The following is a 23277-nucleotide window of genomic DNA, read 5'->3' as shown; positions in this document are numbered from 1 at the left end:
CTTCTCTCCTGTTCAATCAGGACTGATACTGCAACATCACCCTGTCCTAAAACACACAAGACTTGGGTGCTCCTTTAAGAACCTTCACCTGAACTGTCAGCACTCCCCTCCCATGCCAGGAGGGCAGAATAATAAAATATATACAAAATATGAAGAAATAATAAAAGGTGACAAAGATGCGTCTCCCTCATCTTTCCCATATCCCATCCCTGTCTCAGATTACAGCACTGAAATTTTACGGGACTTCATGCATACAATAAAGTCTAACGCGTGTGAAGTGAACAGGTAAAGAACTAACGAGTTCCCAAGACAAGGAATAGCTTTCGTTGTGTTACTACAAGTGCACTGTATGCTGAATCTGAGAGGTACATTTTGTTCTTTCCCTCAGATCCTGTGTCTCGGTAAGCTCCACTGAAGCAAAAGCTACCCAACACCACCACATTTATCGCAATTTAGCTTTGTATTTGGAATACAAGACATCCATTAGACAGGGTATTCCAGAGCCGTATTGACAATCCTACACTTTACAGAACGAGAAGCTTTAAAACGCCAGCGTAATCATTTCCACTCCAATTCGTAATGCTGCTCCCCTTTGCATTTTCTTCCTTGCTCTCTTCTCTCTTCTTCCTTCACAATTCTTTTCTGCATCCTAAGTTAATTCCTGTGTCAGTGAAATTCTTTGACAGATGGTGAAAAGAAACTTTACTTATTTAAATTTTGTTTCCACCTCCTGTTTTGGAAAGCTTCCTTAGCCTGCACAGGTGGGATACTGTCTCAGTTTGCAGCCTGTAGTAATGGACAGAAGATAGCGCAAGAAATTCTGTGGGCTTGTTCTAGAACCAGAAGCACACAGGAGCCAGACTCAGCAGGAAGCCGATGGCGCACCCCGCATGCGTTCACACACGTTCTCCACCACCCCACTCTGGCCAGGGCTGAGTACCAGCTCTAAGCCTCCTGCACTCCCTCCCCATGTGTGCCATGGGCCACCTGCCCTTGAGATCATTTTTTTCCATCCAGCACTTGCAATCCAGTACAAGTATGCACGCCACTGTTTTCACTGCCTGAAACTGGTGAAGGCTAGGATGCCGCAACGCTTGACACCAGTTGCTCCATCCTGCTCTTTCAAAGCTCCTGCAGGCTGGCAGCTAAGCACGTCTCAGTCCTGCCAAACACGGGTGTACTTCCACGTTACCCACTGCCGCCAACTGCAGTGCCATGGGGAGTCTACGAAGCGCTCAAGTGCAAGGATCCCGTGTGACCCGCTCCAACCCCTCGCCTTGTGTCCAGGTACTCCCCAGCTTTCCACACGCTGCATTTCCAACACCTCTCTCTGGAGGAGTGAGCACTTCCAGTGTCCAACGAGCCCAGATACTGATCAGACCACAATGCATCAAGGGGGAAGAAAGGAAACACAAAACAATTAATTCTTGGCTTCTTGTTTTAGCTCCGGGGAAGGGAAGGTGCACGGCAGAGCGAGAGGAGACTGAAACACGCGGAGGCTGGGACTTGCTCCAAGAGCCCCAAGGCGACCGCGCTGGCTCCCAAAGCTGGGAACGCAGGGCTCCTCTCCAGCAGGTGAGGGCTCGGTCAGACTCCTGGCAGAGAGGGAACAAAAAACTTCTTAGGCAGCGTTTCCTTTGACTTTTCTGTGCCCAGGCCAAATGGCAAAACGCCCCTTACAGAGAAAACGAAGTACGCTCTAAAATAAATCCAAGCCCTGCTACTGAGCTTGAATACAGCCTCCTCCACACCTCCCTTCCAGGAGGGCAATGCTTTCTGTGAGAGGAAACTTTTTAAAAGAGCCTCACAACGGCATGGTTTTATTCTATTTTTGGTGGGTTTTGTCATTCATCCAGCTGATTTTTTTCCCCTCCGATAAGATTATAACGTGGTCTGTGCACACTGAGACCTACCTACACCATGTGCTACCAGGGTCAGAAACCACTGCGGCAGCAGGAGCACAGCACAGGTGTTTGCCCAGGGTGATACTAAGGCCTGCCTTGCCTTTCCATTTAAATCCTGGCAGTGAATCCACAGGCTAATTGTCCAGTACAGAAACGACTCGGTGATCTCAGACTTCAGACACTGAAAACACTTAAATCATTGCTTTTACTGCAACAAAAATTCTTCGTCCAATTTTAAGGATGAAGCGCTCAGCAGCCTTCTAGGAGGCTTCAGGGAAAGACGTGCACCCACAGCAGCCATACCTTAGCTGCAGCGACGGGAGGAGAAGCTGAAGAAAACACAATAAGGAAAACAAGGGACATGCACTAAGCTTGACCCTGCAGGAAGTGAACTGATAGTCACACAGGAAAACCACCATACACCTGTGGTGGAACGGACAGTGGATTACCTGGGCTCCCTTACAGAGCCAGCCCCAGTGATGGAAACCCCTCCATGGGATCTACAAAGGGCCCAGAGCAGCACAGTTTAGGCTAAAGCCAGAACTCCCCAACATAGTACACGGCCACCTAAGGAAATCCATGCAGCACAGCATGCAAAGATCTTTCTGGTTGATGAGAAAATCAACTGCAAACTGGAATAGAAGTGAAGCGTCAACAAAGTACAAATAATTTATTCCTTGAGAAATTCTTTAAAGCGTGAGAAAAAATAAGAAAAACTGCAGATAAAAAAAAAAGCAGGTGGGAAGGAAAAACCTGTTCAACAACTGAACTAATCTATCCACTGATATAAACAAAGGAAGGAGGTGGAAGAGAATGACCCGAGAAATCCCCCACTTCTTCATCAATCTGAACAGGAGGCTTAAAATCCAGTCTCCATTTCTAAAGATAGCTTTTTTCTCTCTCTTTGTCAAGGTTCAAAATAGAACAATGAAACTCTTGCATAAATCATAGTCAACTGCTAGCTGTGTCACTATGCTGCAGGGATAATGCAAGTTACAACAACCACGATCAACACTTCTGAAGTTGGCAAAAGTCAGACAGGTCACCTTTACTGCAAGAAAAAATCTCAGTCATAAGATAGTCTGGAACAGCGTGCACCTTTTCAAGACTTGTAACTTCATTATTAACAGTCGTTCAAGATGCATTCACTTTCCAACAGCTTCCCCAAGAAAACTGAGGGCACTCTGGTCCACTTCGACCACATGGTGCCCAAGCTGAGAGCAGAATTAACCTGTGAGAATTTGCATGTTTGATTTTATTTCCTCAACCTCAAAATTCCAGGGCTCAGACATTAACACTTTGACACTTGCTCCAGGCCAGACACATGTCAGCAACAATTACACAAGAAAACTCTCAATTATCCCTTGAGCTATCAGTACATGAGGGCTAGAAGAGACTGGGCTTTCTCTTAAGCCTTTTGTAACAGAATGTGCTGGAGAGCGAAATTCTTCTCCAGGGCTGAGGGCGTCTGTCAGCACACAAGAGAGGCAGCGACAAAAAACACGGGAAGGGGAAGAAGAGTTTTTTTCCTCCCACCTGGAAGATGGAAGCCACATTGCTGGGAAGCTCACGGTCAGAACCAGCCCCTGCCTGACCCCTTCTCCAGGGCACCTAAGCTCACACAAAGTTGGCCTACCCTTCCTCATCTCTGCAGCTCCAGGGGACTGGAGGGTTCTCAGCCATGAACTGAAACAAGCCTGCTTAAAGGATGACCTGAAGACAGCTATCCACCAGGAGAGCTGTGGAACGTGCTGCCCTGCAGTTCTTTCTCAGGAACACCTCCCTGCTCACACACCTTCCTAGGAGAAGTGGGAAGAAATAACTACCTCTAAACTCGCTCATCCCAGAGAAGCCCTGCCAGCACTCAAGTCCTGTGGCTGCCCCCCTGGAGCCATCAAACAACAGAAAAGCTTGTATGCCATCTCTTTTCCTTCTGTTTTCTTCCCCTAGCAGGGTGAATAGTCACAGCATGTAATCCAGAGTCAAAGCACACCCGTAACACTGCAACCACGAGGACAATACTTCAGTGAGAACTTTCAGAGACAGGCACAAGTCCAACAAGAATATTTAGCAATATTTGCTTGATCTCGCAGTCAAGAAGGTCCAAATCCCAAATGCAGAGATTGCTAAGAAGCCCCACCTGGGACGCTTCATCTGATCACACAGGACATCTCCTTTGCACGACGTCCCTCCGCTGCCCTCTCCTTGCACTTGCTCTCCTCTCTAGCCACAAGGCAAATGTACCAGCTTCACAAGTCAGACAAAGAAGGAATTAATTTACAAAACAGCTCTCTAATTTACAAACTCTATTCCTCACCCCCACATCTCTTCCCTACCAGGCAGGGCGAATCAGCAGGCATCTTGCCATGTACCTGCAGGTCGGGTTTTAGCTACTTGGATAAGGAGCAAGCCTTCAGGAGGCACGGCCAAAGGAATCACTGTATCACCCAGTCAGCGTCCTGCGTATCAAAGGCTAAACGACCACGGCTCTGCATCAAAGTTATTCACTGAGATGATCAGTTTTGAAGGGAGGCTGAGAAGTCGCCTGCCTGCTTGTTCGTTAGCTTGTAGGCTCCATTTACCAATAAAAATAGGAAAATGCTTTTCAAGCCGTATTATTACAGATATGTCCCTGTTACAATGCAGAGGACTTCACTGATAAGTTTGCCACTAAAAAAGAATTTTTTAAAATGGAGGTACATTTACATTACTCTTATATACTGGTTAAAGACTGAACAAGATGAGGAAACAGTCGGTATCCATGCAACATCCAAGCCCAGAAGTTATGGACCAAACACCACCTTTTAGCTGTGAAAAGACAACTCTACAACAAGAATTGACTCAAGACAGAGATAGCTAAGGCTCCTTGCAATTTCAGCCAAGAAGAAAGAGTAAGTACAACAGAGCTAGGAACACTGTGAACCCTCCCCTCATACTTTTATGCAAATCCAAGCCAGGACTTAACAAAAAGGAAAATACTTCTAGGTGTAACACATCAAATGACAATGCTCAACTTTCACCTTAATGGTATTATTCCTGCTTCATAGAAAGCAGTGCTTACAGGGAAAATGGCATCTTCTGACCAGCTAAAAAACAAACCAAAAAAACCATGGGCAAAGCCCAGGCAGCACAGGGTGCTCAGCTCCATAAGCCCAGGATAGCCCAGGCCAGTTCTGGAAGCTTGTACACCACTGAACACCATCCCCAAAACAGGAGTTCTCCTCCACTTTGGAGGAGTAAGGAAAGGCCAGGGGTTTACTCAAGTCCATTAGGAACGTGAAGAAATGGTGAACTTGAACCCAAGTCTCCAGCACCAAAACCACCACCACGACAGCTTCTCTTTCAGCTGAGCTTTTCCTCATGCACACGTGCCCTGGTAACAGCAATAGCTGGCTACTTGGGAACAATGTCTCCAGAAAGGTCCAACCCTGTGTGTCCTCTACTTACATGTTGGTAGCCTGCTGCCAATACAAAGACTTGCAGCACCTTCTGACCACCCGTCTCATCCTGTCCAAACGTCCTTCCCTTTCTCCTCAGTCTGATCCAGGTCCTTCCCCTTCAGTGATACCACAAGCCAAAACATAGCAAGAGTCAGCTGGAGCCCAGCCAGCCGTGCGTTTGATCTTCCTTGAGCTCCAAGGGGACATAAAAACAGCATTCAGGCCTTTGAAACCAGTCCAACCCATGACAGCAGCGTTTGGTGGACCACACAGCTCATCTCTCACCGCAGATGACGCAAGACCCTTTCCCGGGCTCTCTGCAATCTGGAAACGCCACTTTGGATCTCGGCACCTATCAGTATACCATCTTTTCAGGCCTCAGCAAAATCTTCTCCTCACCCCGACTGTTAAAGGGATGCGATTAAATTACAGATATTGTACAAATAAGATTTCCTTAAGTCTGTTACCAAAATCATTTCCTGATGCGGACCAAGAGGCAGCAGGCGCAAACTGAAACACGCGAAGTGCGGCTGAGTATCAGAAAACACTTTTTTACTGGGAGGGTGGCAGAGCACTGGGACAGGCTGCCCAGAGAGGCTGTGGAGCCTCCTTCTCTGGAGATACCCAAACCCCACCTGGATGCCACCCTGTGCAACGTGCAGTAGGTGACCCTGCTTGGCAGGGGAGTTGGACCAGAGGGTCTCCAGAGGTCCCTTCCCACCTCAGCCATTCCATGACCCCGTATTACTGTAGGTAATACCACAGATAATGCACCATCTTACTTTAAAATATCTCTGGTAGCAACAGCAAAGGGTAGCATTGGAAAAATAACACATCACAGAAAGTGGGAATGATGAGAAAAATGAAAACTAAGACTGCACGACAACCCCTTTTCCCCTCAAGGACTACAGTTATAGGAAAAAAAATAGCTTCTCAGTATTTTGCATTTTGAGATCACAGTATCCATAAATTACATGCAAACTGAGACCTTTGGGGATCTTTGACTAGCTAGTTATTTGGGTAAAGAAGCACCTTTCTCTTCCCTCTGCTCATCCCATGCACAGCATCTTCTGCCACTCCCACCAGGGCTGGAGGAAGTTCCACCAGTTTGCACAGACAGAAATAACAAGAACCACCTGAAGACCTCTACCAGCTGTTGAACAGTTTCTCTTCACGACAGGCACACGAGAGGCCAAGTTAGATGCTCTGACAGCTGAGTTGCGACCAGCTCCCTTTGCTAAGGAGGGAGGTGATCTCAGCTGCAGCCGCTGCCCTGAACTCGAGCTGCGAGGTGCACGAGGCCTTTGCAGGCAGTCTGAGCACGGCCCAAAAGCTGACGTGATGGCTCTGAATTCCCCAGAGGACCAAAGACGTAAGGGAATTTCCTGGGTGTCATCATACAGCAACAGTAATTGCAAGAAATTGCCTTTCTTACCCTCCGGTCTTCTTTTGAAGCTACACACCAATGCACTGAGGGAACAACCAAAAATCAGAATCCAAGGGTCTCCTGGGTCTCACCTTCGTGTCTTCAGGCAGGGAAAACTCGTGGCTACCTGTACCAGTCATAAAATCAGACTTGCTTTCTGGTAGCAGCCTGAGTCAAAGAACAACCCTCGGGCCAGTCCTGAGTCGAAGATCCTCTGATGAGGAAGAAGCCGATGTATTGTGGACTGAGAAATCACTGGCACTGGGGTCCAAGGCGACAGTGATTGATTTTCTTTTTAATCATAAGCAGCAGCTGCCAGAACGACCAGTCAAAGCCACAACTCGGTCTGTGTACCGAGCACTGCTGGTGTCGAGATGCCGTACAAGTCAGAAGCTGGCATGGGTACCCAGCAAGCAGCGCCTGGAACAGCAACCAGCTTTAAAAGATCAAGGAGGTCCAGAGCACAAGGAGGCTGCTGAAGATCCACCTCCGAAAGATGCAAGGGAGAAGGCACCAGAATACACACCAGGATGAGCATCTGATGTGTACCAGAGATCATGGACTGTTAATGCAGCAAAATTTTGGAAAACCAGTCACCGTGAGTGAAAACTAAGCTGGAAGGATGAGCAGGACAAGCGGTCAGAACTGAACCACCACCGGCTGCCGCGCAGGGAACTTCCCACCATCCACCTTTGTTTGCCACCAAGGCACGGCTCTGTGACACGGGGTAGGTGCTGAACATGCCCAAAGAAATTCTTGGGGTAAACGTACTTTTTGTCCTGACCACTTGCTGCTTTTAACTCGCTCCTTCAGCGGCATGTCTGCGAGATCCCTGCAGAGAAGGACGTTGGCTTTACCAGGATGTGTGTTATTTCAGACGTTTTAAGTAAGATAGGTGATTACAACTAAGTTTCAGTATTACACTTATGTACGTAATGCTTACAGTCTCGCTCAGAGTAAAGTAGGGAGAAAAGTGAAATTTCACTTTCACTTTTAGGGACGCCGTGCTGTGCAAAGAGCTTCATTTGTGTTACAACCACTTGCCAGTGGAACCTCAAGGTCCGCTGCAGCACCAAGCCTCTTCAGAGCCCCCAAGATCAGCACAGAAAATGTGACCTTGGGTGCTGAACTGGCCATTATCGTCCCCAGTTGTCTCAGGAGCTCTAGTCTCCTCTGGAATTCTATAGCAGCAGCATTTGAAGGTTGAGGGACCTTGTGTGAAAATCTAGGGACAAATATGCACAAACCCTGGAAACTGCTAACAGCATCTTTCCGGGCACGGCGAGGTGCGAACGCAGGAGCACCCAGCCTGGAGCTCAGGAGGGGAGGGCTGGGTCCTCACCGTTCCTGACCCCCAGCTGGCAGCAAACCAAAGAAACGCCGAGTTTCACCACGCGATGGCCATTCCTCTGCTAGGCCTGTCCACAGGGAGCACAAGAGACTGAACTCTTCCCCCCACACTTTTTAGGGCTGTATCCAGCCCCCGTATCCAGCGAGTGACTGATTGTTGTGGACCAGTCGGATGGCAGTAACTCCTGACACAGAGTAAATACCTCCCAACAACTGTCCCCAAAATATTAATAGATTATGAGGCAAAAAAAAACTAACAAATAGCACACGTCCAAGATTACCCCACGTTTCTTCAGGAAGACTGAATTTCACATGAGAGCAGCAGCACATCTCAGGGACACAGGCACATCGCCTTCACTTCCAGTAACCACACAGCAGGGTTATTCATCAGATTCCCAGCTAACCAACATGATTCATGCTTCCCTCAAATCCAGCAGCTTACCTAAGCCTCGAAACATGCCTGCCACAAAATTAAGGAACTTGTGTGGCTCCTTTCGCTCCAGACAGACCTTCTGCTGTTCAGAAGGTGGAGAGGTACAAAGGAACCGTCCCCAGAGCTGCAGCACTCGGCACCAGGGAGCTACAGCTGAGACAACTGAGAACAACCTCAGAATCAAGCCAAAAAAATCGTTCCACATTCACTGGCCTCACAGCAAGGCCTGCTGTGAAAAATGCATTTTTTCTTGTGACTGCAAGAGGGAGGAAAGATGTTCCTCCCCATCAGGTGACTATTAATAATGAAAGCTTGTGATTTAGAAACAGAGGCAGCCACAGGCTGCTCATCTTCAGCCTATTCTCCAAGCAACAGCAAAGCTCTCACATCCAGATCCTAAGGGACAAAGCAGATTGTGGTATGGGATTTACCATGGACTCAAAGGAATGCCCGAACCTTGCTGTGGCTTGCTGGAAGAGAACGGGTGCTTAGGATGGGTTGCAAAGTTCACACCAAGGGATAAGAGGAACTATGGCAGAACTAACCATGCGTTTGCATTCCTTGGGCTCTTGAGTTCCCTGAGACTGTTCTCCCGTCCTTCAGCAGATTCCAGAAATTCTGTGGTACTGCAGTGTTAGTGCAGAGAAACCCCAGAACTCGCATCTCAGATGAAGTCCGTTCCTAGCATATGCCTCGGGGTAACACCAGCACACCGAGGAGCTCTCCTGCTAGGTGAGAACAAGTCCATTTGTTTCACCCAGCACCTTAGCAAAGCGTGCGAAGGAATGAACACTCCTTTAGGAACCGAATCCAGCTGCATCTGAAGTGCCACAGCATCCTTTCAGGGTATCCTCACCTGCAAGCAATTCCTTCTGTACACCCTCAGCTCCCCAGACACCAGGAAACCCTGGCATTTTCTCTGATACCAGCAGACCCACAGCTGCAACCCTGGGGGAGCGGTGGGAACAAACGTCGCTGCTCCCCAGCCTACACCTTGGGTGGGGAAGAAGGCTGCAGAGCAGCCCTGCCTGTGCTCAGTCAAGCCAGAGGATGAATGGTGTACCTGTACTAGATCTCAGGTCACTCGGCTCCACACAGCTTCAGTTTACAGCCTGGAGACTTCGTGCTGCTTCTCTTCAGACCTTCCTTTCCAGAGGACACAAACTTCTCAGCAGGAGCCACCACTGCTCACAGGAAGTTATTTCTTTTCAAAACAGCCTGGGCCAGGCCGGGTACAGACGGAAACCCTTCCTTGGCAGCCCCCAGGTGTCCAGTAGGGCCCTTCCTAAGCGTGCCAACTGCTGCAGCTGGCCTTCACCTGCTGCCCTGCGCCGGGTGTTGGTAACGACCTCTGGCCAAGCAGAGGGAACACCGCTCAGGCGCGTCCCCTCCGTTGCCCCCACACCACCCAAGAGAAGGACGCGCGGGAACGCTGCTGGCAGGGAAGGGGACGCTGCTCCCAGCGCAGGCAGCAGAGCGTCTCAGCAGCACAGACCCCTGCCTCGCCTCCTCCTGCCGCTGTTCCTCTGCTTCACCACAGACTTCCCAGCACAGTCCCACACCTGGACTTAAGCAAGGGAAAGGTGAAGAAGTACAGAACAGCAAACACAGGACCTGTATCAAAAGAGGGCTGGGAGGAGCGGAAGAGGCTGCTACAGTCCTACTAGCTTTATCTCAGTAACAGAGCTGTAAGTATTGTGAAAGGAAGAGCAATTAAAGAGGCAGCAACACACAGAAATCAGGATAAAGCACAAGGCAGGCTTATCCAAGACACACTGTGCACGCTAACACAGTATCTTTCTTTACAAAAATAACTGCTCCTTATTCAATACCGTGCCATAGGGAACTCAGCCGGAGAGGAGGGGGGCAAGCTAAAATTCAAGACATAAAACTAGATCTAGAGAAGACAACAAGATGATTTAAAGAAAATACTGCCCGGGGTGAAAGTTATTTGGAATGGTCTTGGGAATCATCTTTCTAACCAACTTCACTGATGGCCTTGCTGCAACAGCGGGCAGAGCGGTATTTGTTGACCAAATTAAACTGGGAAGCACAACCAACACAGCGGAAGACCAGAATATTACGCAAGAAGAAATTATGATTTGAGGATCAGAATATCAGGAAAGGAAATAAACACAGCAGTGTAATGGGGAAAACATGAATTTCTGCAATAAATTCAGCATTTACCAATAAGGAATTATAAAGGAGGAGACAGACTTGTGCTAGGCAGGACGGAAGAACAAACAACGCAACGCAGCTGTGAAAATGGCAAAGTCTGATCCGAGAATGCTGTTCAGGGTGCTTCTAAAGGAAAGGAAGCAAGAGATGGCATCCTAAGGGCACCGCAAGATGCCAGCTGGAATTACATGTACAAGTGTGGCCATGTCACAGAAAAAACAACGTAGGCTTCACCAGAAGCAGCTCGAACAGCCACGGGGACGGACGTTCCCAGGACAGCACAAACCCACACGGTCTGAACCGTCCCGGCTGGAGGCCGGCGCGTGCGTGCACATGCACGTGTGCGCGAGAACGTGCGCAGCGGCAAGGCGGCCGAGCTCAGGAACTCTTCCAATGGAAGCAGCAGGGCTGCAAACCACGTCCGAGCGAGGAAGTTGTTACATCAATATTTAGAAAGAAATGCCTGCACCAGCAGTAGAAGGGAGACAGTCTTAATGACCCAGCATTAATGTTTCCAACAAGAGGTAACTCAGGCAACCTAAATATACATGAGATCTGCTCTGGCAGATTTACATTTCCACTCTAGATACCTTTTAGTAAACACTGACTGAGCAGCTTTCAGCCTTAGACACTTCTGCTCAAGAAAATTACTAGGTTCCTGCGGACACAGCCAGACAGGGCTTAAAGCTGCACTGCAGAAGCATTCTGAGGAAGCACGCAATGAGACTGCATACCGCTACAACCAGCCGCGTGTATGAGCCCCGCTACCACAGTGCCTAGAGCAGTCCTGTTCTCCTGTGTATTTAACAAGTAAATATTTCTCTGTTTTCTCTAAGTTGAGCTACTGGGAGACACCAGCCCAGCAGTCACTGTGCAAGCCTCAGGCCACACTAACGCAAGTGCAATAACAGTTTATTGGTTTATAAGTTAACTTTCCTACTTTCCCCTGTTTATTTCTTTTGCTGGAAGATAAGTCAACAGGCCCAAGTGACTGTGTCGTTTATTATGCAATTGTTTGTCAGTTAATATTTGTGTTCCGATGAGGCAAGGACCAGATAACTGATGCCTCAGCAGCTCTGCAGAAGGCCTGCAGAGGTACATCCACGCCATCACACAGCGGCTGTCACCCCCTCGAAAACCTTCCAGTCAGCTCCCAGCCAGGTGACAGCCACGCTGCCCCAACCCCTGCCCGCACTCGCACTGCCCCCGCTGGGTACCTGGCACCTTACGCTCCTGCATCTACAGAACAGCACGCACACGCACACAGGCTTTCTAAACTTAACTCTGCTTCTCCTTGTGGCAGCTCCTATAACGTGAGAATAATGGTGGCAATCTCTTCTGGCAGCGAGCAGAACTGGAAGGATTAATCTGTTACCATCTCTGTAAAAGTACTTCAGTAATTAAGAGGAGCAACTGCTGAACAAGATTAGCAACAGACTAAAACAAAATATAATAAGCAACGGGCACCTCTACTAAAGCAGGCACCACGGTGTTAACCTGCCAGCAGGGCCATCCAGCACCCCAAAGTACGCTCCTGCTCCCCCACCCTCTCCACCGATGTTCCGAAGGCATCCGGTGTTACTCCTTTTACGTCTGCACTCCCCTCCACCACGTGCCACTGCTGCTCCTCCTTACATGTCACCAAATCCATTTTTGTGTTGCTTTTTGCTGGACACCTCACTTACTCAAATTCATGAAGGAAGCCAGCCCTGCTGAAAAGCTTTGCTGATGCTGAGCAGACAGGTCCCTGGGGCTCCCCAGCTCGGCTCCCCAGCCACGTTGTCTCCTAGCTCTGGTTACAGCCATCAGATAGAGCAGCAAGTCTCCGGCACGGGTGCTGCTGTGGCTCAGGACCGCAAACAGGAACACGTGCCTCGGGACGAGGGTCAGACGAGGGAGGAGGGGGAACAGGCACACTGCGTCTGGGGCCGACTGGCAGGGAAGACGCGTTCAGAGAAGACAGCAGGTCAATACCTGACTGGCAGCCAACGACGCGACATGATTTACCACGTGCTGGGACCACAGGCAGCCCGCAGGAGGAAACATGCACAGCACAGACACGGGGCAACCTGGAAAACCCTACCTAGTGGCGTTCCCCATCTGAGCCCTGTCCTCGGCAGAAGTTTAAAGGAAGGCGACACATTCACCTCGTGTCCCACTGTGTCCCTGCGTCCCAGCAGGCTGCCACTAACCCCCGTCCTCGGAGGGGCTGCGTGACAGTCACACGCCAGCTGCTTTGCGCTTGTAGCCCCGCGAGCCTTAGGGAACAGCTCGTGCCACACCACCAGCAGCGGTGCCCTCCTGCACGGCCGTGCTGGAAGCAGATGCTGCCCCGGGTCCCGGAGCACAGTGGTTCCTCTCCACCCTGCCGAGCCAAGGCAGCTGCACGCACGGCTACGGACGCTGCAAGCACAGAGCAACGAATATATTTAAAACATGACCTGCAATATGACCTAAATTTTACTTCTGCAAAATGTAAATTGTAGCTCCAAGTGTCTTCCTCAGGCATCACATTTGCTTTGATTCTTTTTATATTTAGGACACAGGTTTTCTACCCAGTTGGTAGTTCGGGCAAACAAAAGCAATGTGCAGGGAACTGCACCAAAGAGCAACACCACAGCTAATGGGAAGGTTTAGTTGTTTTTGTTTTGTTTTGTTTGGGGGGGATATTCAGGACTGTTTACCAGGTAACACATTAAAACAGCAAGAGCCACGATTGGAAAACTGAGAGCGTTTCATTGCCCCACTACATTAGTGGCTGAGGGAACCACCCGCTTATGTCTCTAAGTCCTCAAGAAACAGGACCACTGCAGAACTGCAACACCGGGACCTGATGTCCCAGAGCAGAATACACCATCAGGTATCAAAGCCAAGACACAGACTCCCCATTTTCTTTGTCCTCTTTCTAGTTTATCTTGTATCATCATCCTAATTTTGTTTCAATCCTGTCCTTACTCCATGTGTTATTCCCCACTTTAGGGAGTTGACCCTTCAGAGAAATATCCTGGAAGTTGTTTTTCTCAGAAGTATTTGGCAGCAAATGATCCTGAGTGTTTCTTGCATCCATACGTACCTTGTAAGAAAAACCATCAGAGCTTGTCTGCGCTGGTCCCAGGAAAACAAAGAAGCAGAACAGGAGGAACCCATCTGTTCCGACCCAAAGGTCCTAGATGCTTCAGGTTGTCAGGCTATGAGATGGAAGGGCCAGAACACTCACATACCCCCTCAGTATTCCCCTTTTTCACTGAATACACACACGAAAATGAAACATATTTGCACGAAGTTAATCCCATCACCTTTCCAGAGTAAAAGTTTCCCTTCACCCCATTGGAAGTTGGTCTACACCTGCCAGTCACAGCAGAACAACGGCACACGAAACGGGGGCATGAACTGGTTCTCTGCTCTCCCCCAGGGGTGGGTGTACTTGGAAAAGCATCAGCTCTGCTCATTCCCTCACACCTGCATCTCTGAAGTCAAGGCAAGGAGCAGGTGTTAAGGAGAGCCCAACAGTGGTTTAGCAGGAGCTGCACCTCTGGGAATGGATTCGATGTCAAGTGTCAGCAAGTAAATTGCTATTGGCTTCTCAATAAGCAGCAGTAGTGAGCTAAGTGTTTCCCTGTGTTGTGCAGGCTCTCTCCGACTCAATACAGCAGTATTGACAGCACAATCACAGGGTAATCCAGGCTCCACTAATATCTCAGCACTTCCTCATTGAAAATACACTTTCCACTTGGACATCAGCCCATTAGTGCAGGCTCGAATCATAAGCATCTCCTCCGACCTGCTAGGATGCGTAACGGCACAGCCCCCAGCTGCTCCCTGAAGCAGTTGAACAAACCACAGAAAAGGGGCTCTTTTTCCAATGGGAAGTCACCAGTGGAAAAAGGATGAAAGGTAATCAAAAAGTCTTTATAACTCAAATCTCTGTAGCTTCTGAAAAAAAAAACAAAAGGAAAGGCATTTCCTTGCTGGACAACAGAAACTCATTCAGGGAATTAACTCTTCTCTTGCCCCTTACCCTCCATCTGTCATCCTTCCTTCCTATCTCATCTCTGAACTCAGACCGTGGATTCCTCCAGGCAGAAGCCTCTCCTGTCATTTACTGAAAACCAGCGGCCTGCTCTGGCACTGCAGAAATACCAATACCTACACCCACCTTCCACACTACGGGGCACAGACACTCCAGGGGCCGGTCACATTCCTCTGCTGGCAGGGACAGCACCAGACAGACGCTGTGCTGAAGTCCCCGGGGACTTGGAGTGCGTTCACCTGGAGAAAGCCTCTCATGCTCTCCCACAGCTGCTGTCACACCACAACGCAACCCTTTTCAGCCATCTTCTGTCACTGCTGTGTTTTCCTGCACGCTTCTCTAACGTAAACGCTGAGCTTCCCTGCAATGACTTCAGGAAGTGCTCTCACTGAAAATTCGGTTTTTCACCTGTTTGGGGCTGTATAACAGAAATCAGTGGGTCCCGAACACATTGGAGTACTTTATTTTGTCCTAATGTGGTACTGTCACACCTAGACCTCAACAAAGCAAGAAGGGAAAAAGTGGCTCTATTTTACAAGTTGCAGCTGTGTTCCAAGTTCAATGTCATTGAGAAAGTGGGGCTCGAAGTGTCAAAAAACGTCAATCAACTTCACCAGCTACATCTGTAGAGAATTTTGTATCTTACAACGTGTACAACTCCTAAATGGAAGCATCCTATGGCACAGTGTTTCCAAAAAGCTTACGACAGTTTTCTAAGAATACAAACCATAGTTTGAACTGGTAATTGGACACAGAGGTTGGTTGCGAGGCAGCAGTCTTAAACAGAACCACCAGAAAATACAAATTTTCCCTAAGACAGCTGCTCTAGAGCTGTAGGCAACACACAGGGCCCTGGAGGTTCACAAAGAGGCTTTTAGGACATTCTGGCACGAGCAGCCACTGCCATGCCCAGGGAGGTCGCGATGCTTTCACTGGGGGACGAGAAGCTTCACATCACTTTGAACCCACTGGCAGCACAAAAAATCATCCAGGTTACTTGCATATTTAGAAGAGCAGGAGATAGAGGAAAGCACGTAAGAGATAACACAGCAAGGTAAGTTTAAAGACAGTGGGCTTTAACACAGCCAAACACGCGTCAAGGAAAAGGGAACTTAACCGCCTGTGCCACAGCTTCTGGGTGACCTTACTAGTTAACCTACTAGTTACTTCAGCAGTGCAGACCACCTTGAATTAAGTAACAGCAATGACAGTTTGCTCATCTGCAACAACGCCAACACGAGCAGAAAGTGAAAAGCCACAGGGGGGTCCCCTCGGGTGGGACCGACCACCCCGGGAGCTTGCCCTAGCGGCACACGGAATCGCCGGCAGAGCAGCTCCACCAGCAGCACGCACAGGGCTCACCGCAGCTCGCTGCTCTAAACAGAGCCTGCACGGCACACGGCTCCACGTCCCCGACATTCAGAAGTTGCATTCATGTGGAAAGCTGGTGCCTCACAGCACACAGCAAAGAAATGGGACTGCAGAATGGGCTGATACATTCAATTTAGCTTTAATCTATTTCGGTAACAATAACAGCAAAAGCAGGAGGACAGACACTTCAAGGAAGGCCAGCCACACAGCAACACACCCAGGGCCTCCTGCCGCCCCATACAACTTCTCCTAAGGACCGTCCCACAGCGATTTCACTGCCATTGCTGCCGTAAAAACCAAGCTAATCCAAGTATACCTTTTCATTCTGCAACCACATCCTGAGACGCCTGGCACAAGGCCAGACCTTTAACCAAACTGATTCGCTTCTCTTATCTCTGAGCACCTACACGGAGCATCTTACCCCTCACCAGAACCGTACCGACAGAAGAACAGCAGACAAACTCCCAAATGCGGAGCTCCCAGCCGCAGCACACCTCACAACCCAGCTCCCAGGCAGCGCAGCGCTGCCCCGCTGTACGCGGCACGCTGCGGTGAGGAGCCAGCAGAAGCCTCCAGAGAACCCCCCCAGCGCCCGGCACAGCTCGGCTGCTCTGCCATTACACCCGCCAGGATTACGAAGGCAAGGTCGGGGAGCCTTCTGCTGCCAGCAGGGAAGGTTACTCTGTCTGGAGTCAGACGAAGAGCAGAGATCTGGCTAGGAAAAGGTTAATGCTGTTTCAGCCCGTGATCTGATAAATGGCTCTGCAGAAAGCAGGTTCTCTCACTTTGAGATATGATGTCACTAACCTTTATTGATCCACAATCAGAGAACTTTGCTTATCTCTCTCCCGTGATATGCTGCCCTCCTGTACTCAACTAGTGTTTAATACACTGCTGGGCATCTTGCACTCTTTATAGCTCACACCACACCTCCGCTAGGCCATCGGGGACAATATTTTACAGGCTGTGCCAGCCTGGCTACCTTGAGGTGGAAAGAAGGAGCAAACAGTGCAGACATGGCCCGGCATGGTCCATGCAGCCCAGCGCACAGCGGTGGGTCTTCAGTCTGAACCTGAGTGAGTATTGTGCCCTTGGAAGTCACTGCTCCTGGGGGAGTGTTTATTTTTACTCAACTTTTACCATTTTACAACATTGATGCTTTCCTTTTAGCCTCAACTTCCTCTTTAATATTCAAGGTGAAACATTAAGTTAGGTGACTAATACAAGAACCATAAATCAACCATTCATTACTGCATGGCAGCAGAGCATTTACCATAAGACTGTGCACCAAGTACAGTGTTTTGCTTCAAATGTACTAGTGATTCCTGGAGAACAGCTGAATAGCCGGGCAGGAAAATCTGTAAATTAAACAATTAGATCAGTCACGGTAGAGACGAACAGAGAGGAGCCTCAGAGAACCTCACAGTGGCAGGCAATTCTATATGGTGTTCTGCTAGATAATGCACAATGAGGTGTCTACGAGCTACTCATGTGCATTTCTAGGTTTTTAATTAGCTGCAGCATTACAGGAGAAAAGCCTGTGCCTTGCTGTGGGCAGACCAGTGAAAACCTCTGCACAAGGGGCAGTGCAGCAGGTTGGGGAAGCAGCCGCAGAGCACAGGGAGAGCAGAGCCCGGCCCCAGCGCGGCTGCAGGTGGCTCAGAGGCTGCGGCAGCACGGGAGGAGCTGCACAAGCCAAGAGCTCGGAAACCCCGAGATTCCAGAAAGGAGGGCGAGCACAAGCCAAAAAGAAGGGCATGAATAAAACAGAGGTATTTAAGTGTAATAAGGGATAGAAATAAGGAAATCAGGTGCTCCTACCTTATGCTACCAAAATCAAAGTGACACCCGCTAACGGTGAAAGGCAACGCTCCATCACACCAGGAAGCACGGTGCTGCCAGCCATCGCGGGAGCCAAGAGGCGACAGAGGCTCAAGAACACACAGGAGGTTAGATTTGTAGTAAAACACTGTTGAGGCTTGTTTTGAAGGTTATGCAAACCTTTCTGTTTCAATGGATAATTGGTCCTGTAAAACTCTGAAAAGAACAGACAGCGATATCTTTTCCAATGTACAGATAATTGTTATAAAACAGTGATGACCTATTTTACTCTTTATCCACCAAGAGGGGGAAAAAATATATATATATATATAGCAATCTTGTATCACCTCAGAACAAGTGTTAGGTTAGGAGTTAAGGTTTTCCCTACAAGTGATGAAGCATGGGCACAAGCTATCTAGTGAGAGGCTTTAAGGATAGGTGGCCTTGTTCTGAGCAAAATCACTCTTTTGCTAATGCAAAAGTTCCATTCAAAACCTGTGTTTTAGGACTCTATAAATACACTGCTACACAGGTTGGAAAAGAAGAAAATAAGGAAGAAATATACACTCTGCACAGATCAAATTACTACAAATTACTGCTCTGATCCAGTCTGGTGATTCTTATAGTTTCAGACATGCACTGAACTTTCTTTTTTAATTAAAGGTCTTTTGAACCACATGCTTCTTAAAATAGTAAATTACAGCCTTCATCAATTTGTGGAAATAAATTAGGAATGCTGTCCGACGGACCAGCCTGGACAAAAAGCATAAAAATCCCAAACTTAGGTTTCCTGCAAGTCAAAAATTAGAGGTTTGGGACTGTAACCTGTTCATACTCTTGCTCAGTCGTTACGTTCACATACAGAGCACTAAATATTTCAGGATTCACAGAAGGAGAAATTTGAGGGCTGGCTGCTGAATCATGCTCTGTTCCTTTAACAGCTGAAGCAAAATCACCACAGACCAACCAGAAAAATGTTTCAGCTGATCCCGATCCTACAAGCAAACCCAGATAAACACAGAGATGCTGCTAATGAATAGTTTTCATCCTAGCACTGTCTCTCCCTGTCAAGTGCCACGTAATATTCATGATAGAAGTCATCCTGGGTTATTCCTCTGCTCCACTGAGAGGTGCAGAAAGTAGTTACCAGCCTTTATGAGCACAAACGTGCAGAAAAGCAAGTTGAATTCCTCGTCAATTACTTGTACTGTTTAAAATGAGTGAGGAGTTATCCACGGGACTAAACCGTGAAAATGTGTGGGAGGCGGCGCGGCAAAAGCAGCTGGCTGGGACCTGGGTCCCGGGGCAGGGTCCCCAGGAGGCAGCAGGAGGCAGGGAGATGCTCCTGGCCAGGCCTGGAAGAGGAGACGCTGCACCACGCGGGGACTGACGGCCTGGGTGCAGGCCCACAGACGCACGACCCAAGGGCCGGAGCCAGCCTTCGCATCCTGCACCACCCTGTGCCTCCAGGAGCAGGGATTAGCACCCGCTGAGACAGACCGAGCATGCATTACCTTCAATTACATCAACCAATTACCTTAAAACAATTACATCAGCACAGGGGGTGCTGAAATGCCCTTTTCTGTATTGACCACAACGACACAAGAGTCAGCACTATGCTGCTTCCAGAGAATCCTGTCGCTGTTTCAGGCCATCCACCGCAGAGGTAACTGAATGTCAACAAGCTGCTGAAATAAAGTTTGCATCTTCAATTAAAGACTGGGGTGTGGAGGGTGTAAGAAAGAAAAAAATAATAATAAAAAAAAACAACCCCTAAAAACTTATTTGGAAACAGCAGAGAAACCTTGTACCAACCTGACCTCGTGTAGGGAATCAGCACCGTCAGGGTGAACGGGATTCAAGTATCTCAAATCTTACACAGGGAACTGAGTCAGCTTCAACCTCTCTGTGCCTTCCTTTTTGAGGATCTGTTCAATTCTAAAGATTTTCCTCAGCTTTCCTATTGTCACCGTTTCAGTAATCTGTGCACCTCTTCTAACCAGGGGAGGAAACCTGGTACCCTAACTTCACTGCTGCTCGTATTGCACGTTAGGCTACCAGAAAGGTAAAGGAAGCACTCAGACAGTATGACTGTTCAGATGGTTCCTCCACACACGCACACACAAAAGCTTTTGGGGTAAATATATCCAACTGCAGCTCAGCATCTCCACTCCATTATGGACAGATCATGAGACTCAGCAGATCCCTGCCAAGACAGCAGTACTTGGAATAGTTACAATTTTTAATGTACATCCTCTGCGATAACTTCACAACATCAGGGAAAATACAATTCAATACAGCTAGCACAGAGGTGGCCATCTAAATAACTTAATTTCTGGAGGATATGTCTTTCAAACACAAGCATGTTCCCGGGCAGTCTGAAGGAGCTGTCTCGTACCAGTCTCAGCTACTAATTCCTGCCGAGATATTTCTGGAAACGGGATCTGCCACAGAACGGGCACTGCAGGGCACGCAGCAGCAGGGAAGTTACTGACCAAAGCACTCCGCACAAACTTCAGAACAAAACCATAACGCTGTGGGTATACGTTCCACCTGCTTCACAGCGTTGTGACAGCGAGTACCTCCACTTGACCGGATTTAATGAGAGCATTATTACTATTACATGCTTTAAGTCTCTTCGCTTTTCAAACTACGCTACCACCGATTTCGCCACCAGCTCCTGGTGCTGGGTCACCCTGTGAGCCCTCTCAGGAGCGTGGCTGCTGCCAGCCCTGCGAGCCCACGCTGCTCCCGCTGCCTCTGCCCCACCTGCAGACTGGGTCCTGGAAAGCCTCCGGCGGGACCGCGCTGCTCTCCTTTGGGGATGATTTGGCAGGAGCCAGGGCTCTGCCCTGAAAGGCAGAGCAGGAAAGGGAGGGCTGCTTCTTTTCTTTATTTAAAAGGTGCTGCTGGAGGTAGAAACACATGAAAGTCTGTGTAGGACAAGGGAAGGAATTATCCCTCCCATTGATTTTCGCTCTGGGGTATTAGAAAGAACACAGCATTTATCTGGAGATTTCTTCCCAAAGCTAACTACGGACTTTCAAACGTAAATGAGACTTGAAAGGGGCTTATCGGGCAAGCGATCTGCTGAAACCATCATCGCTGAAAGTGGGAGCCCCGGCGGGGAGCTCTATGATGCCATTGTTCCTCTCCGGACATCTGAAAGCTGCCATTATTGTCCCCAGCTTCAAACACGCAGCCAAGAGGGCACAGCCAAGGGACAACAGACCCGAGAACAGCAGGGACAGGGAAGTTTTCCCACATCCCTTCCCGAAATCATCGCCTCAGCCTCCCTGCCCCTCCTGGAAGGTTCCCTCTGGCAGAGCCGAGGCCGTCCTTGACCCGAGCACCACTGCCTGGTGGCTTGCAGGCATCGGCCACCCGAGCTCCGTGCCATCAGAGGGGTTACTAAGCATCGGGGCAGAGAACCCCAACGAGTGGCCTGGAGACGGGCTCCCTGCGTCCCTACACCTCCTCACGCAGCCTCTGCTCTGCCCTGGCGTAAGGGCAGAAGGCCTGGGAAGGTCCTCCTGCAGTGCTCCCACCCGAAGCGCCGCACAGCCACCCTGAGCCCCTGCCCGCACGCGCTCCCGCGCCGAGCCCCGCGCCGGCTCGCCGGGAAAGCCTCCGAAGCCTGGTCTGCCGCCCGCTGCCTCTGCCAGGTAGCTGGGAGGTTGTAATTGGTGAGGCAGGAGATTAGAAATATCGGCAGCCTCTAAGTAAGACTTTAATTTACTGGCAGATCAATAGCGCTAGGGTTATATTGGCAAAGTGTCTACAACTCTATTGACTCACGCAATTCCTCTTATCAATTTATCAGAAATCTGGAAGCCAGAAGATATTGTTTGAAGAAAAAAGGCAGCAGGAGTTTGAACACTTAGCATGGGCTGCCCAATCAGGCTCTCAGCACTGAGCATTTTACAGCAGATGTATCTACGGCAAAGGAGGCTAATATATGATATGATTAAGAGCTAACTTGCTTCCTCACATGCCACGCAGCCTTTTCAAGTCGCTTCTTACCTCAGACCTTTACGCTGAGAGCACCACTAGGACAGAAACAGTCCGAACAGCCCAAAGAGAACAAGAAAAAACTGTATTTCACACTGCAATACCCTAAATTCAGATCTCCTGTCTGGACCATACCCAGTCTGAACAACATTTCCTATAAAATGAGCTTTACAAAGTTAAAAGACCCCTACAGTGCTGGGAAATTGCTCACAGGGATTTCAGAAAAATCACCATTTCCACACACATACAGAAAATAAGAAAGGGTTGAGAGAAAACTCTCCCCCTTACTTCCCACTCCCAAGGAGTTTGATGCACAGGGACCATTTTCCTTACCCCAGTTACCGCCAGACAGCCCTGGCACGGACAGCCTGCACCACCGCGGGTAGGGGCCGCGCCGCTGTGCTGGGGAGACAGGACATAAACACCACCGAAGCATTTCTGGCCCGAAGCAGTAACCGCACCAAGAGGAGCACTCAGCGCGCGCGGCCATGGCTGGGGCCCTCCCGGAGCCCTCCCAGCCGCACCGGCTGCCCCAGGCCATGGTGCCCGCAGACGCCGGATCCCTCCAGGGGCATCCGGACGCTCGCCCTCAGCAGAGCAGCAACATGCTGCAAAATGCACCGTGCCTGCTGAAATTAACCCAAATTAAACTTTGGTCCATCACCAGCGGGTGGGAACACATCCCTCCCCACCTCCAAGCTGAAGGCAATGAGAGAAGCCTGCAGGGTGAGACCTCCTCTTCCTGCTCGTCCCCCTGGCCTCTCCCCTGAGCAGGGGTCACAGAAGCCACCTCTTCAGGGACAACGTGCCGCAACTTCACTGGGCAGGGCGGCCCTTGCTCCGAGGGAGTTACAAACTGGGTGTTTAGCATCAGAATGGAGCAGGAACGCGAGATGCTGGGGGCCTTCCCCGTCCCCATTCACAATCACACTCGAGTCTTTAACAAGGGAAACCTGATGCCAGGAGGAGAGCAGCTGAACTATTTATATTTGCTTAACACCCCTGTAAACAAATGAAAGCTGCAAGGTGCTACCAAGACCCTCTGCAGAGCTCTGCTCATGCTGCGATGTACAGAGCGCACCAGCCCCCACTGCTGCCGCCCCCACGCCTGCGGTGCTGCGGCTGGAGGCAGCCCAGGGCGAAGCCAGGCCCCGTGGGGCAGGAAGGACAGCTCTGGTGCTCACACCACTCCTGTCTTCAGCCAGTCCCCCAGAAAGCGGGGAGCACTCCTGGGCCCGCTCACAGGACAGACGGAGGTGGCAGGGAAACACGGGTCCTTCCCGGCCACGTCCATGCATCCCAAAGAACATTTC

The 23277-nt window shown here is 49.5% G+C and overlaps 1 protein-coding gene across 4 annotated transcripts in view; it reads right to left on the bottom strand.

The window, feature by feature from the left end:
- Positions 1-23277, bottom strand: part of ZFHX3 (zinc finger homeobox 3) — a 475206-nt gene that overhangs the window by 126937 nt on the left and 324992 nt on the right. Inside the window, exon 1 of one of the 4 annotated variants that reach the window (XM_035336637.1) lies at positions 12417-12601. The exons of 2 other annotated variants lie outside the window; for them this stretch is intronic. The gene's annotated coding sequence lies outside the window, so the exon portion shown is untranslated. Of the gene's footprint in view, positions 1-9524; positions 9536-12416; positions 12602-23277 lie in introns of those variants that run through there. One more of the 4 variants, XM_035336638.1, reaches the window with a different exon arrangement.

The sequence above is a fragment of the Oxyura jamaicensis genome, chromosome 11 (genome assembly GCF_011077185.1).
Source record: "Oxyura jamaicensis isolate SHBP4307 breed ruddy duck chromosome 11, BPBGC_Ojam_1.0, whole genome shotgun sequence".
NCBI lineage: Eukaryota > Metazoa > Chordata > Aves > Anseriformes > Anatidae > Oxyura > Oxyura jamaicensis.
The sequence above is the reverse complement of the archived record's forward strand: the minus strand, read 5'-3'. Positions and strand labels throughout refer to the sequence as shown.